The sequence below is a fragment of the Ochlerotatus camptorhynchus genome, unplaced genomic scaffold, assembly GCF_037179485.1.
Source record: "Ochlerotatus camptorhynchus isolate MF236.1 unplaced genomic scaffold, CSIRO-AGI_Acam_v1.1 ptg000017l, whole genome shotgun sequence".
In the NCBI taxonomy this organism is placed as follows: domain Eukaryota; kingdom Metazoa; phylum Arthropoda; class Insecta; order Diptera; family Culicidae; genus Ochlerotatus; species Ochlerotatus camptorhynchus.
In genome coordinates, this window is record NW_027040509.1 from 886,186 (window position 1) to 901,363 (window position 15,178).

The following is a 15,178-nucleotide window of genomic DNA, read 5'->3' on the forward strand; positions in this document are numbered from 1 at the left end:
GCTATCGGCTTCTGATGACATCGACGATGGAGCTCGGCATTCGAGATCCAGTTGTGAGGCCACCAGGCACGAATTATATACCGCAGGCATCGGTTGATGAAGACCTGCAGCTTTTGAGTGTTCTCCGCTGATACATACCACGTCTCGCTGGCGTATAACAACACAGATTTCACGTTCGAGTTGAAAATTCGGATTTTGGTGCGTTGACTTATCTGGTTGGATCTCCATACGTTTCGTAAACTCGCAAAGGCAGCCCTAGCCTTCTTGATTCGTGCACCTATGTCGCTCTTGGTCCCGCCGTCCAACGCTATTTGGCTGCCAAGATATTGGAAACTTTCGACCTTCTCCACTGCTTGCCCCGCTACCGTTTTGTAGACCATGACGAAGGTTTTGTAGACCATGATTAACAATTGAAGAATGTTATAAAACCTCTATACTGCTTGCAATGTTACCTGGGATGGGCAATCCAAAATGGCTGAATTTTGGCAAACATCTTAATCATTGCCCATAACAAACAATTACGCAAAGTTTCATACAAATCCGAGAAGGTCGATCCAAAATTTGTTTCACTATTTTGCCAGGTCGTAGAGTTCTCTGCATCTTTCTTAGACTTTAGTAAATGTTCTACTAAGAATCCTTTCACTGCTGGGGATCCAGCAGTTGCAAGGACGTGGCCGGAACAATTCTCGATTGTTTGAGAGGTCGAGATTAACCCCCAATTTTGGTGTGGTAACGGAAGTTTTTGAAAAGCTGCATTTTTTTAGATTTGAGATTTAAAACAATTTTAGAATTCTCGCGTAATATTAGAAAGGACCTATCCTCGTTGATCGGTTTACCACGGCTACATAAACGAATTTCTCGCTAAGCTTGCAGCACAGTTCGACAGAAGATTATGTTAGCTTGCGCAAGGAGACATCGATCAACAATGATAGGCCCTTTTCTCGTGTTGCGCGAGAATTTTTAATTTAGTAAGCATTCCAAATTGCATATTTCATGATTTTTTGTCAAGATTCCGAGAATTATTGTTCGCTGCAGATTTATCTTCCTTTGAAATAGGTATGATCACTTAATTTGAGATTTTGTCCTCTCTATTGTGAAACCTGGTTACACCCTTGTACTTACAATATGAAGTCAAAATCTATTTCATTTTCCAAATATCATCATATGTCTTGAAAGGTCTTCACAAAGCATCCTCGAACCATCCGTTTTTGTTCATAAATAGGAGTGAAATGTTTCAAACAAACGAAACGGCAAACTTTCGATGTTCGTTTAATCGTGATTGTTTAAAATAGTGGAAATATGGTTGTCGTCTTATTGGCAAAACACTCCTAATTCTCTATCAACCTTCGATAGCTCAGTTGGTAGAGCGGTGGACTGTAGAAAGATGTTCAGACATTGTGTAGTGATCCATAGGTCGCTGGTTCAAATCCGGCTCGAAGGATACTTTTTATTCTGGTTCACTTATTCCCCTTATTGGTTTTCAAAAGTCCAGTTTCCCAACAATCACACTACTCCTGTAGGTCAATTCGTCACACCTTCATTACTTAATTACCTCCAATCGTTGGATTTCAATGCCCCAGAGCAAAATACACTCCAATCCACCTAGTTTCATCATTGTCCCCCGTCAAGAAGGTTTTATAGATTTCAGTCAGTAGTAGCAGCAATTACACCCGATTCGGTTGATGATTTCACCGTACCAGGTCAGGAGAGCCGCTATAGCGCGCGTCGTTCACGCATGACTAAACACCTGTCCAAACCGGGGGGGGGAGGCCTTCGATTGTTGGTTTGTCTCAACTCGATGACGAGACTGAGACGACGACATTTGTGTACGACTACTGGACCTTCGTTTCTTGCAGTCGCGCGATTTTGAAAGTGTACTTAAGCCATAATCTAGCCCATAGGTAGCGTAACTAATTGACCGTCCTGCTCAGCTGGTTGTGTTTTCACTGTTGCGTCAGAGCATAGAGCACGTCATAAGCATACTTCAGTTCTTCCTCTGCCAGCCACACTGTTGGATCGCGTGCGAAGGCAGGTCAAAGTCACTTTCTAACGAACAAGTGTTCCGTTCGTCCCATCACTCTTTCCCTTTCCCAGCCCTTATCGCAAGTCCGTTATCTTTCCGCCTTATTCCAACCGACAATGAATCGCTTCAGGTGCTCGGTCGCTACCCGACAAACACAGTCATCATGTCAATTGGTGAAATGGGTGGTATGGGACCCAAAAGGGAGCATCGAAAATTTTACCAATCCAAAACGAGCGTGGGTGAAGCAAAAGAATGGGCCTCTGTGCGAGGAAATCGAGTACTTTATATGGCAAAATGGTGCCATTTCCCCGAATGCCTTCCAAACGTGGCGCTAAGAAGTCTATATAATCACATGCCATCCATCGACAATGGGGTACATCCACAAAAAAAAAAGTAAACCAGAAGTCGTACAACCATCGAGGAAGAGCACTCTCGAATGCAGCCAACGTTTTAGATTAGCTTGCGAGTTCAAAAACAATAGCTTTGCGGAAAGCTAACGAACCAACCGCACTTCTCCTAATTAGGTATCTTGAGAAAAGCAATAAAATATGAAATGTTACGTGATTCTTCGACCCTGCAGCTGCGAGTCATATTCGTCGGCCTTATCAGCTTCAATCTATCCATCGTCTGTCTGCCGTCATCCATGCATAGGAGAGAGATGTACTCTCGTTCAAGTAAAAAAAATGCCTCTTCGAACGATTTTTACGCTTTCGATTTCAGCTTGACTCTCGGTTGTTAAAGCTATAGGAAGATTACCGAGCAGACATAGGCGTGAGTTCATCTCTCTTTTTTTCCGGTAGGGGGATTACAGCAACACACCGGGGCAGAGCGTATGCATATGAGCTGTGCGTGGTTCTGATATGGCATGGCTGGATGGGTTGCGGATACGTCTTTCTCGTGTAATTATGATCTATGAGCTTCAGCGAACTTGAACAACCAACATGTAGCCATCATACGCCACAAGTATACGCACTTAGACTGAATGATGCAGTTATGTTTGCTCGGGATATGTTGTTCGGCGTTTCACTTCCTCAACAGTGGCAGAAAGTGTAATGGGGGTGGTAGTGATAGCTATTTTTGAGTTTTGAATAAGCAAGAAACAGGTTTGGAATGCATGTTGAAAATTTGCAGAATTTTGGAAATTTGGAATTCACCCCCTGTTCTTATTAAATCATGATGGGGTTCTCAAATCATAAAAGTGAAATTTATGAGATTTTAGCAATTTAAGACTTTGAAATGACTTGTTCTTTAAAAAATACCACTTGATTTTTGAAGTGAGCCCTCGAATAATCGTGATAAACGTGATTTTTCAAAGATCTGTACTCGGTTCGGGGAACTCAGTTTGCACTAAGTTTGATCAAAAACCTTGTCGAAGTTCGTGATGATACATGTTACTTCCACATTCCACTTCCACAAAAAATTCAAGCTACAAGTGTTGGAAAATTTTCATACACGATTTACAAACAATTTAAATCCAGGAATCGAGATATCATGCGCCATTATGACTCCCGAAATTGTGTCAGACATCCATATTTGTTCTATCAGTGACAGCTTTTGTCCACAAAATTAATTATGAAGAGAATTTATTTCTTTTCTAAGCGATTTCCAGCTTTTCGGAAGTGATTTCAAACTTTTCTGATGCGATTAAGTACTTTCGGAAGTGCAGATGTGATTCAGTACTTTCCCGAGTGATATTTAATTTTTTTTGAAGTGATTCAGCACTTCCTTAAATGATCCCAAAGTTTTCTGACTTTCCGATGTGATTTCAAACAGTGAATTGATGCAGTAATTATTGACGTGATTTGACTTTTCTCCGAAATGTTTCAGAACTTTCCAAAAGGCGTTCAATCTTTTCTGACTACATTCAAAACTTGTTTGATGGATTCGGTCTCAAACTTCCGTAGCAGACCCAGAATGTGATCGCCCGATTCTGGTTCGGCATCAAAACCGAACCTCAAGATATCCATCAACATTTCGAACCGAACCATGGGTCACAAAATCACTCATAATCTCTGCGGGATGCTCGGGACGATAAACCGCTGGCTGCAGGCTAAAAAACGTACGGTCATTCAATCTGAATCAACATAACATGGTTCACTTAGAACCCAAATGGTGAGATCCTTCAAGTTTATCTACATTATTCAAAACTTAATATTTTTGAAAAACTGTAGCTCAGGAACGAAAAAACATACATTCCTGAAATTGTTACATGTTATGTAAAAAAGTTCTAATTTTCATGAAAAAATATAACATGCAATAAAGCCTTTGGTTCCGCAATCATGAAAATCATATTATCAATGTTTTTCAATGTAAAACCACGACCAAAGTCCATATTCATATTTTTCCTAAAAACTAAATTTAATAATCTTTCTTTGACCTTTTGATCTAAAAAAAATCGATTGAGTGGTACAAAAGTTATGATTTAAACAAAAAATACAAAAACCACCTTGCACCATTTTTTAAGGGGCCACCCTAATGGCGACATAAGAAAAAAACGGGTCTAATATTTTTTGATAAGGAACCAAATTACAAATTCTTACGCAATTCTAAGATCCACTTCAATTTTTTTCTATGGAATTGCTGAATTTATATATAATTTGCTAGAAGAGATCGTTGAAAATCGCTACTGATAGAATTCGATCGAAACGATGCGAAAAAAGTGACAACGTCGGTAAAGATATGCAGGGTGGCCACTGAACCGGGATAACCGGGAGAGCCGGAATCTTAAATTTGACTGGGAAATGTGCGGTAATTTTATTGGAACTTTAACACATTGAATTTTTGTTAATAAATATTCAAAGTTCGATACCTCAAATATATCACTCAGTGTTGGCAAAAGCTTCAATCAAATGATATTTTTTCCACTCTCATACGCTCTCAATATCACGAGCGATATTGGAGCAAAATATCATGTTTGATATTGATTTTACAAGCTCCTTTGATATTGCGACGTGCAAAAATCAAGCTGAGAGTTGACTCGACACAAAAAATTCCGTTTTCTTAGAAAGAGAAAGTATAGTTTGCTATCTCTTTTCAGTCTACACCGATGGCAGACACGAAGCGACTGCCGCCAGCCATTATGGAAGTTTCGGTTGCGTTCGGGTGTAAAGCAAAAATCATGAAACTCAATCTCACCACAGTTTGTTGAGATTTGTATCTGGTGAGTTTCGTTAGCTTGATATTCCGGGCTGCGATATCACAGCTTGCAAAATCAACCGCAGTTGTTTGTTTGTTGATTTTTGTCTACGAAAATCAAGCGTGATCTTGGGCATTGTTGAGATTTGATTTTTTGATATTTTCCCAACACTGATATCACTTATATCTTGAATCTAGCACCATATCTTGAACAGTTTTCTAATACCAAGATCTTGAAATTTGTTCTCATCCGAAGTCACTGAATATTTATAATTTATGTTAAACCTGGATCTTAAATTTCTGTGTTCGGAATCAAAAACTAAGCTGAAATATTTCTTTGGAACTTATCTCAGGATATGTTTTAAAATTTCTCAGGACTTTCTTAGGATCGTTTCAAAGTGTCGACAAAATTACTTTTATTTTCAGGATGCCGCTCAAAAAGCTCATGATTATGTCCAATTTTGGAAATCCACCTTATTCTCCATAAAAGCCTTGGAATTCTGTGCTAAACGCTTTAGAAATTCCCTCGAATGAAAATCTTGAAATTTCTAGTAAATTCTTGCGAGAATTTTTAAGAATACAACAATGAATGTGGAGTGAATTTCATGATTTTTTTCTGGAGGGAATTTCTAAATGTATTACACAGAATTCCAAGAATGATTCCTGGAAAACTGTTAGTATGCCATTTATAATTAAGAGTCTAAATTTCCTTGGAGTTCACGTCAGAATTATATAGAAAGTTTTCCCAGAATTTCTTTGAAATGCTTCCAAAACTGCCATTCAGAGGAACTCCTGGAATTTTCATGTAATTCTCTTGTAATTATCAGTTACATGTTTTTAATATAATCAGAATTTCCAGGAATTGGAAAAAAATCATAGGAAATATAACCAAAATTTACCTCCAAACCCTCCCGGAAACTTCTTGAAATTCCTCCAAATTTCACGACTTCTCTTAAAATTATGCAATGAATTTTTCGAACTATATTAAGAATTGGGTTCCCTTGGAGTTATTATCCATATTTCTTGCAGCTCTCCTCAGATTTTTTTTATCGATCGATCGATCACCATTTAAGAGATTTTCAATCGTAGATGATCATTAGGTGAAGTTTGAGGATTGTACTTCGGTATGATGACAGTTAAGTTTGCCTTACGATTGATTCACTTTAAATTATCATCCGAATTCTCTTAGTATGCTCCTTGAAATTCTTTCCGATATGCTTTACAGCTCCCTAGAATTCTACTCATATTCCCCATAATGGTCTCTTCAGAACTACCTTAGAAATCACCCGTAGTTCTCCTTACAATTTTCTTGAAATAATTTTCAAAATTGCCTGAAATGTCTAGTCAAATTCCACTCAGAATTCGTCCAGAAATTATATTTCCATTATTCCAAGAAATCCTCTACAATTCTCCTCAACTCATTTGGTTTTCTTGATTTGTTTTTCGTCGATCTTGTTTTCCGTGCTGAGCACCAATGCTACCGACGCCAGGGAGGCAGCTCCCACATCTGGACCCTACCTTTCGACCCATCAACTCATGAACCGGGGACCAAAGGCGTGATCAGAGATTTTATGCATCAGAACATCCCGCCGGTGCCGACTGAGATTAAACCCAGGCCTTCTGGGGTGAGAGGTAATTACGCTTACCACTACACCACCGGCGCCGCATCAACTAATTTGGCATTCTTATCTTACTTCTCTAGGCAATGCCTTGAAGTGTCAGAGTCCTAAAATTTTCAAGAGCCATGATATTTTTTAAAAACTGAGATCTTTATAATAGGCCATATTTGAAATCAGAAACCTCAAAGTTAAATAATGTAAAAAATTAGCCTTGTCTTAATATTTTGAACATTTTCTAATGTAACCTTCAAACAAGTCTGAGAATTCAAATGTTATTCCTTATTGCTTCCTAAAAGAATTTCTTACTCAATCTTTCAATTCTTCGTAGAGCCCTTCGTGTGAGCAGTTTCAGGCAATATTGCGAAAAAAATTATTTCGTGTATTGACGTTTTCCGATTTGTATGAAATTTTGTGATTCATATTTTTGAAAACATTCGGCTATTTTGGATCTTGCAAAATTTTGAAAATGGAATCTTTGATTTTTTTTTCAAAAAATTGTAACACAGAAATGGCATTTATGATCGAAATGACGTCAGATAATGTATTTCTGGTTAAATATACAAAAAGTGTGTGTTTTTTTAAATTTATTTAAAGAAAAAAAAACACAAAAACCTTATGCATCAAAATACCTCTGCCCAATTTTTGACGTAGGACTACGTCTGTGATTTCTATACGGGGGTACACTTTGTGAAAACCGATAATAGAACATGTAACAAAATTATGAAAAATTTTGAACGTTAATAACTCATCAGCCCCTACACCTATTCCAATAATTTTATCACCAATCCATCAGACATATTTAAGACTTTATCGTTTTTCAAAATGTCACTACTGAAAATTGCACAAATGTGCAATTGTTGCTATGATAATTTTAATTATCAACGATTGCCTGCGATTTCCCTAACACAGATTTCAAAGTTGAATTCCATCCGGTCTCACCAAACGGTGTATATTCAATCACCGCGTGGTGAGTGGTGGTGTTCTCCAATACACAACGAAAGGCTGCCTGCAAACAGCGAGCTGCAGCCCACATGAGCATCCATAGAAGGAGGAAGAAGCCGCACCGCTATTGATCGGAATCAGTAGCTCTTCGTGAGTTGCTGTGGGCCATCTATGTCAAGCGTGTCATACTAAAGAGTATAAACAGAGAGAACCCCGCTCAAGTTCCTGTTTCTACCCAAAACACAACCTCCTGCTGCAGTTAACCAATAACATTTATTATATAAGACCACGTAGTCTTACGTCACCATTGCGTGCAACCCCATAGGGCTGTCCCTTGTAGTTTTTTTTTCAATTTTGTTTAAAAAAAAACATGAAAACCGACTAAATTCGTAGAGGAAACATTTGATAAAATTTACGATTCTTTGGGTATTGTTTCACAGAAAATTATTTAAAACGTCTCAAAAATTGTTGGCTGAGTTTGAATTACACAAAAAAAAAGTTTAATCCAACAGTCAAAAAATTAGATCAAAAGTTCTTTCTATGATTTTTGTCATATGTTATGTGTCCAGAATTTTAGAACATTAAATGAAGTATAAAATAATGAAGAGAGTGAAATTTCCGATGGAGAGTCATCAGATGAGGACAATAAGGGAAAGACGTACAAACATTGGAAGAAGAAAATAAGAATGTGATGGGAGAGCAGCGAGTTAGTTAAGTGGGATATGAGAAGAATAGCAAACAGTTGCAGTTACCGAAAATTTTAATTGCTTTAAATTGTGGTTCTTTAAAAAAAAAAAAAAAATCACGTCGATTTAGGGTGGTAACCTCCAACTAGGTCGGCCAAATGTTGTAAAGGATCGTGATCGGATTTACCGGGAAACAGATTGGAGCTTATGACCATGAAGTACAGGTAAGTAGTTGGTCCATCAAAGGTAAGATAAATTAATAAACATATAAAGTATCCGTTCGATTTTGGCAACACTTCCTCAGTATATTTAAACTGCTTGTGCTCTGCAGTTATATTATTAAATTCTGTTTAATAATTTTCTTAGATTTTCAGTAAAATTGTGGAGCTTTAAACGTCACCTGCAGGCCTGTTCTGAGAGTAGTATGGCTCTCTGTCGCTAGTAGGGTGACGGTGGTCGCCTCGTGTGAGGTAACTCTTTATTTGATTGCACGGAGAGTCACCCCACTAGTGCGTGACTTTTGTTGACTCATTGGTGGTGGAGATTCGCACGACTCGCGGAATAGGTCAGATGATAAGATTTGCATTTATTAAATATTTTGAAAAGCTAAGAAGTCAAAATTGTGTTGACAAAATCTAACGGGTAATGCCGATATAAATATATATATATATATATATATATATATATATATATATATATATATATATATATATATATATATTTACACACATTAAATGCAAAGGGGAGGGATGGGACCACCAGGGCACCGGATTGAAGCGATTTGGATGGGGAGAGTGGAATTTCCAACTCCTTGTCATTAACATTTCGTGAATTGACGGCGGGCTCTTCTCCCCACTCATTGGGACGTTCCCTCGTATGATGGCTTGTTCTACATCGGGTTGTAGGATTTTATCATTGGAAGGCGATTCTCCTGATCCCGCGGATTGCGCGTAAGTGTATCTGCTTACGGGTCCGCCCCTCCGTTTTTGGCCCTTCTTACAATGGTAAATTGAATACAACCAGGTATCGTACTTGATCAAGTCATACTTGGAGGATGATCCACTGTCTAATGGCTGTGCCTTGCAACAATGAGTGGTATCCTTTACATCACATCACATCACATCATGTTATGTGTCCAGAATTTTAGGCATTTTAAAATTTAACTGTTTTCATGCGCTTTTTTAAAATAAAAATTAAAAGAAATCGAACAAAGGCATTTTGAGATAATTGGGTTTCAGTTTTTCAGAAGGTACTGAAACGGCTCAGAAAAGTTTGAAATCATTTCTGAAAGTACTGAATCACTTTATATCATCGAAGTCACATAGGAGAGTACTGAATCACTTCGGAAGAGTTAAGAATTGCTTTGGAAAGTACTAAAAGACTTCATAAAAATTTGAAATCATTCCGGAAAGTACTGAATCCCTCGAAAAGAAGTGAATCATTTATGAAAAGTTTGGAATCACTTCTAAAAAGTAATGAATAACTTCAGAAAAGTTTAAAATCTCTTCAGAAAAAATCGGATTCGCCTGAGAAAATACTGAATAATTGCGGAAAGTTTGTAATAATTTTGAAAAGTGCTGGATCACTTTAATACATTTTGAAATCACTTCAGAAAACACTGAATTATTTCATAAAAGTTTGGAATCACTTAAAAAAAATCACAGAATCCCTTCGGATAGTATTGAAAATCGTCAGAAAATTTCGGAGTCTCTTTGGAAAGTGCTGAATAATTCCAGAAAGTTTGTAATCACTTCCGCAAGAACTGAATCACTACGAACATAATTTAATCACTTATGAATGCCTTGAATTCGAATAATTTTGGAAAGTACTGAGTCATTTCAGAAAAAAAAAATCAGAATTAGTTCAGAAATCGCTTAATGAAAGTTTGAAAAATCATTTCCACAAGTATTGAGGCCATCCTTAGCTCAGTCGGTAAAGGCGAAGCTACAAAGCCACACCATGCTGGAGGTGGCTGGGTTCGATTCCCGGTCTGGTCTAGGAATTTTACTGCTTGGAAAGTGTCTCGACTTCCCTGGTCATGATTGTACTTGGCACACTAATGTAAAAAAGGTACAGGCATCGGAGGCTCTCAATCAATAACTGTGGAAGTGCATCTAGAACACTAAGTTTTGAGAGCACGCAATAAACTAAAATGCAATAAGCATTAAGCTTTAAATACGAGGAAGAAGAAGAAGCACTGGATACTGAATCATTCTTGAAAAGTTTGAATTAATTTAAGAAAGTATTGAATCATTTCATAAAAGCTCGAAATCTCTTCGGATAACATTGAATTACTTCTGAAAATTTCGGATCACTTTGGAAAATACTGAATCTTTTCGGAAAGTTTGTAAGGAGTGTATCGAAAAGTAATTAGCAACATATCAAGAAGGTTATAGTTTTTGATTCAGTTTTCACTTTATTGAAAATTAATATGTATTAAACCAAAGATGAAGCGTACATAAATCAAAACCTCAATTCCTGAAGAACGAGCGTACTTTTGACGAAACACCTTTCATTAAATTCTGCACATTTGCTGTTGTGCATTTTCTGGATGCAGTTGTCCAATTTTTCTTGAATTCCTGCATGTTTCGGGAGACCGTTCCTTCCTTCTTGAAGATCCTTTTCACAATCGCCCAGTATCTTTCAATGGGTCTGAGTTCCGGACAGTTCAGTGGATTGATGTTTTTTTCGATAAACTGGATGTTATTGTTAACAAAACCATTGTAGAACTTGGTTAGCGTAGTGTGCGGATGCTAAATCTGGCCAGAAGAGAGGAGGCAACTCATACTGTCTATACAGGGGCAGCAGTATCTTCTCCAATGATTCCTCTTTGTAAATCTGAGCGTTTATTGTACCTTTTGTGAAGAAAATATATGACCGCAAACCACAGGTACAAATGGCTTGCCATACCAGGACCTTCTGTGCAAATTTTTCCAGCGCAACCGAACACTCCGCGTCGTCTACATCCTCGCCCGGCGATTTCGTATAAAACTGTGGACCTGGCAGCGTTCTAGAATCCTTCTTCACGTAGGTTTCGTCATCTATTAAAATACACTTCCGGGCGTTGTCCAAAATCCGTTCGTACAGTTTCCGCGCCCTTGTTTTGGCTCTAAGTTGTTGTTGCTGAGATTTTTTTGGTACTTTCCTCTTCTTGTATGTCTTCAGAGAGTTCCTTGCCTTTATTCTCTGGACCATCCCGATGCTGGTTTTAAACTTTTTGGCTAAAACCCGCGTTGATGCCGACCGGTTTCGCTTGATATACGCCACTACCTTGTCTTCCAATTTTGGCTGGCTAGTTCCAGGTTTTCTGCCAGATCTTGGCAAATCTTTCAAGGAAAGCTCTTTGCCAAACTTAAAGATGACATTTTTAACGCTTGTGTGGTGGACCTTAACTCTTTTTGCTATTTGGTTATAGGTAACACCTTTTTCAGTGCACCAAATATGCAGAATTTTCTTTTTCGTTTCTAGTTTAATTCTAGCCATAGCGTCAACGATCAACTCAAACGAAACAAAATGATTGCACTACCACTTTTGACATGTAAACAAACATTTCGGAAGGTATTGCAATCACTTCAGGAAATACTGTACCAATTCATGTAAGTTTGAATCACTTCAGAAAAGTTTGGAATCTTCTTTTCTTCTTCTTCTTCTTCGCATTTCATGCTTATTGCATATCGCATATTAGCTTATTGCGTGCTCTCAACTTAGTGTTCTAGGTGCACTTCCACAGTTATTAATTTAGAGCTTTCGATGCCTGTACCATTTTTGCATTGGTATAATTGTGTGGCAAGTCCAATCATACTTCTATGCCCAGGGAAGTCGAGAAATTTTCCAACCCGAAAAATTCCTCCGTAACGTGAGTAGATCACCTTTTCGTGGTACGTTACGGGATGTAAGAGCTATCACCGATTCCTAGTCTTGACTTCATTCATACTAGGGGAACAAGATTTTTTAGTAATCAAAGGAACACATCTTAGTCCTTGTTACTTTTTATGCCTTGTTGATAGTGATAAGTCCTCGGGTTGCCTCGGATGATCTTCATACAAGGAAAAAATGAGTTAGTTAGTCTTCACTTATCTGATTCCTAATCTGTTATTCGTTATTCCCTAGTTTGAAGAGGTTAAGACTAGGGTTCTGATGCATGGTCATTATCGGTGTCATTGCTTGTTTTTGTTAAGGAATCCAATTTTGACTGACCAAGGGGCGCGCCTTTGGAGGGTGCTCCAACACTCCGAAGGGTATAAATAGCGGGACCTTTCAATTAGAATCGATTCTTTGCGATGAAGGCAAGAATGACAACTGTATCAAAACCGAATACTTCATCATTTCTCAATAGTGATGGAGTAATACGACATGCACTAAACTTCAAGATACATAACTCATCGGGTTATGATCTATTTTTCGTTATACTTAGCACATCCCGCACTTTACCTCTCTTTTTCGAACGAGTTTGAACACAAAATGGAATGTTCCTATCAAAGATATCTTCTAAGTTTGTTTTCCTTTCTATACGTATCGTTAGAATTGATAGAGAATCACAGAGTGTTGAGATATTGCTAAAAATCTAAGACCGCTTCTTGATTCCAATTCCGTTTTACGAGTTTTCCATCCTAAGACATTGAAACGTCATTGAATTCATTTCGGTATATAGCATTTCCAGCCCAAAACGCAAACCAGTTGGACATGAGTGTTTCCGATTTGAATGAAACATTACTCATATGTTTGCTGCTACCAATGGTTCCAATTTTCATTCAAATATGATTTTTTTCCTCTACAGAATCTTTTGAAAAGGGCGTATTAAAAAATTGATCATATTTTTTTCAAAAAATCATAACATGAAAACTATTGACCTGATCAAGATGACACCTGAAAAGTTGTAGGTAGTTAAATTATCATTAAGTAAAAAATACACTGAATTAAATTTATATTAAAAAAAAAGTAAAACGTTGATTATCTCAAAACACCCCCCTTTATAAATATTTTTTATCAAGAAAACTGAAGAAATGTTCTAAAACTTGGTGAAAAGTGTAGACTGGTAACTTGCTTTAATTTTTTTTATTTGTTTGGTAATTTTAAAATTTATGACATTGCATTATTTTTAGTAAAATAATAATTTATTTGAGTTCCGCGCATAATTTTCAATAAATTTTTATCTAGTAACTTTTTTCCTTAGTCCAGCCGTTCTCAAGTTAATGCGAATTAATAATAATAGTAATAATATTTTTCAACATTTTATACCATTTTCAAATGGTACTGCTGGACATCACGCAGTGCGATGTATTTTCCATGATTGTATATTACAAAACAAACAATTAAATGGTAGCTGTGAGACCTACCCGTTTCTATTTAGGCGCTGCGCGCGGAAGAGAAACACGTTGATGTTGTCAAATTAAAGATTTGTATTGGTGAGATAAGAAACATTATTATTTGAATACATTGAATATTTTGGGCATATCGTTAGAACTAGAGAACCAAATTTTAAAACATTGCTTCAGTTTTCTTGATAAAAAAAATGATAAAGATTGTAGGGGGGTGTTTTTTGAGATAATCAACGTTTTACGTTTTTTTTTAATATTAATTTACTTAAGTTTTTTATTTAAGTGTATTTTTTCCTTAAAGATTATTTAACTACCTTTCTTTTCAGATGTCATTTTGATCAGATCAACAGTTTTTATGTTATGATTTTTTGAAAAAAATATATTGATTTTTTTTTAAAACGCCCTTTTTAAAAGTTACTGTGTAGAAAAAAATATATATAAATGAAAAATGCAACCATTGACAGCAGCGAACATGCGAGTAATGTTTCATTCAATTAGGAAGGGGTCGAGACAAAATTGACATATATTTTTTTTTGCGTTTTGGGCTGGAAATGCTCTGGAAAAAAATGATTCGCAAATAGTGCTTCTTTTGTTTGTTTTTTTCAGAATTATGGATGTAAATCTTCATATTATGCGTCCTTATAGACTTTGTTTTGAAGCTTTTGATCTGAACTATCGTACCAAATGTATGATTGATTCGTTCACGTCGAAATCATTGATACATTTGACGTTACTGGTTAATATGCCGGAAATGGGCGCTTATACCGAAGTAGTTCTCAACCCTACATAAAGAATAGGCTGGATTTTTTCAAAATTCCGTGGAATATGTCAAAACATGGCGTTAAGTTTCTTGGAATCACCAAAATTTCGATAAAAGTTTTTTCAGCTAATTTCGTTTTTTTTTTTTGTTAATTACTTTATTTGTACAGACTCTATCGAATAAACTTTACAGAGCCAAGTTATCATTTTCTTTATACATTATAAATGTCTTAAATCTAAAATTAAAGGATTTGACCGATTACTCGCGGTCTTCTCGAGGTTAGTGGATGACAATTGTTTGAATCGGGAGAGGGAAAAGGAGACATGGAATATGATTTATGATTCAAAAATTTCACTAAAACATATACTTAATTCTATCAACGTTATATCTACTCTGTAATTATACAATTATTACAGAAACCCATGAAAAAAAAATAAACACACATACACATAAACAAAATACAAACTAAACACAAGGTTAATCAAACTTACAATCTATGGTTAATATTCTTAAAGAAAACATATATGAGTTGCATGAACTCCAGATCGCGTCTAGCCAAAATATCCCGAACTGGAACATAAGGTTGTCTACCTCGAGCCCGAAGGGAATCGTACAACTCGGATCTAACTCCACGGTGCTCAGCACATGACCAAATAATGTGATCTGCGTCCTGGTAGCCTTGTCCACATTCACAG

The 15,178-nt window shown here is 36.9% G+C and overlaps 1 protein-coding gene and 1 non-coding gene across 2 annotated transcripts in view; both read left to right on the forward strand.

Annotated features, from left to right (window-relative positions):
* Positions 1–15,178, forward strand: part of CenG1A (Centaurin-gamma-1A) — a 462,307-nt gene that overhangs the window by 318,445 nt on the left and 128,684 nt on the right. The gene's annotated exons all lie outside the window — the stretch shown is intronic.
* Positions 1,344–1,441, forward strand: TRNAY-GUA (transfer RNA tyrosine (anticodon GUA)). Its single transcript has 2 exons — positions 1,344–1,380; positions 1,406–1,441. It is a non-coding gene; the product is annotated as a tRNA-Tyr (tRNA).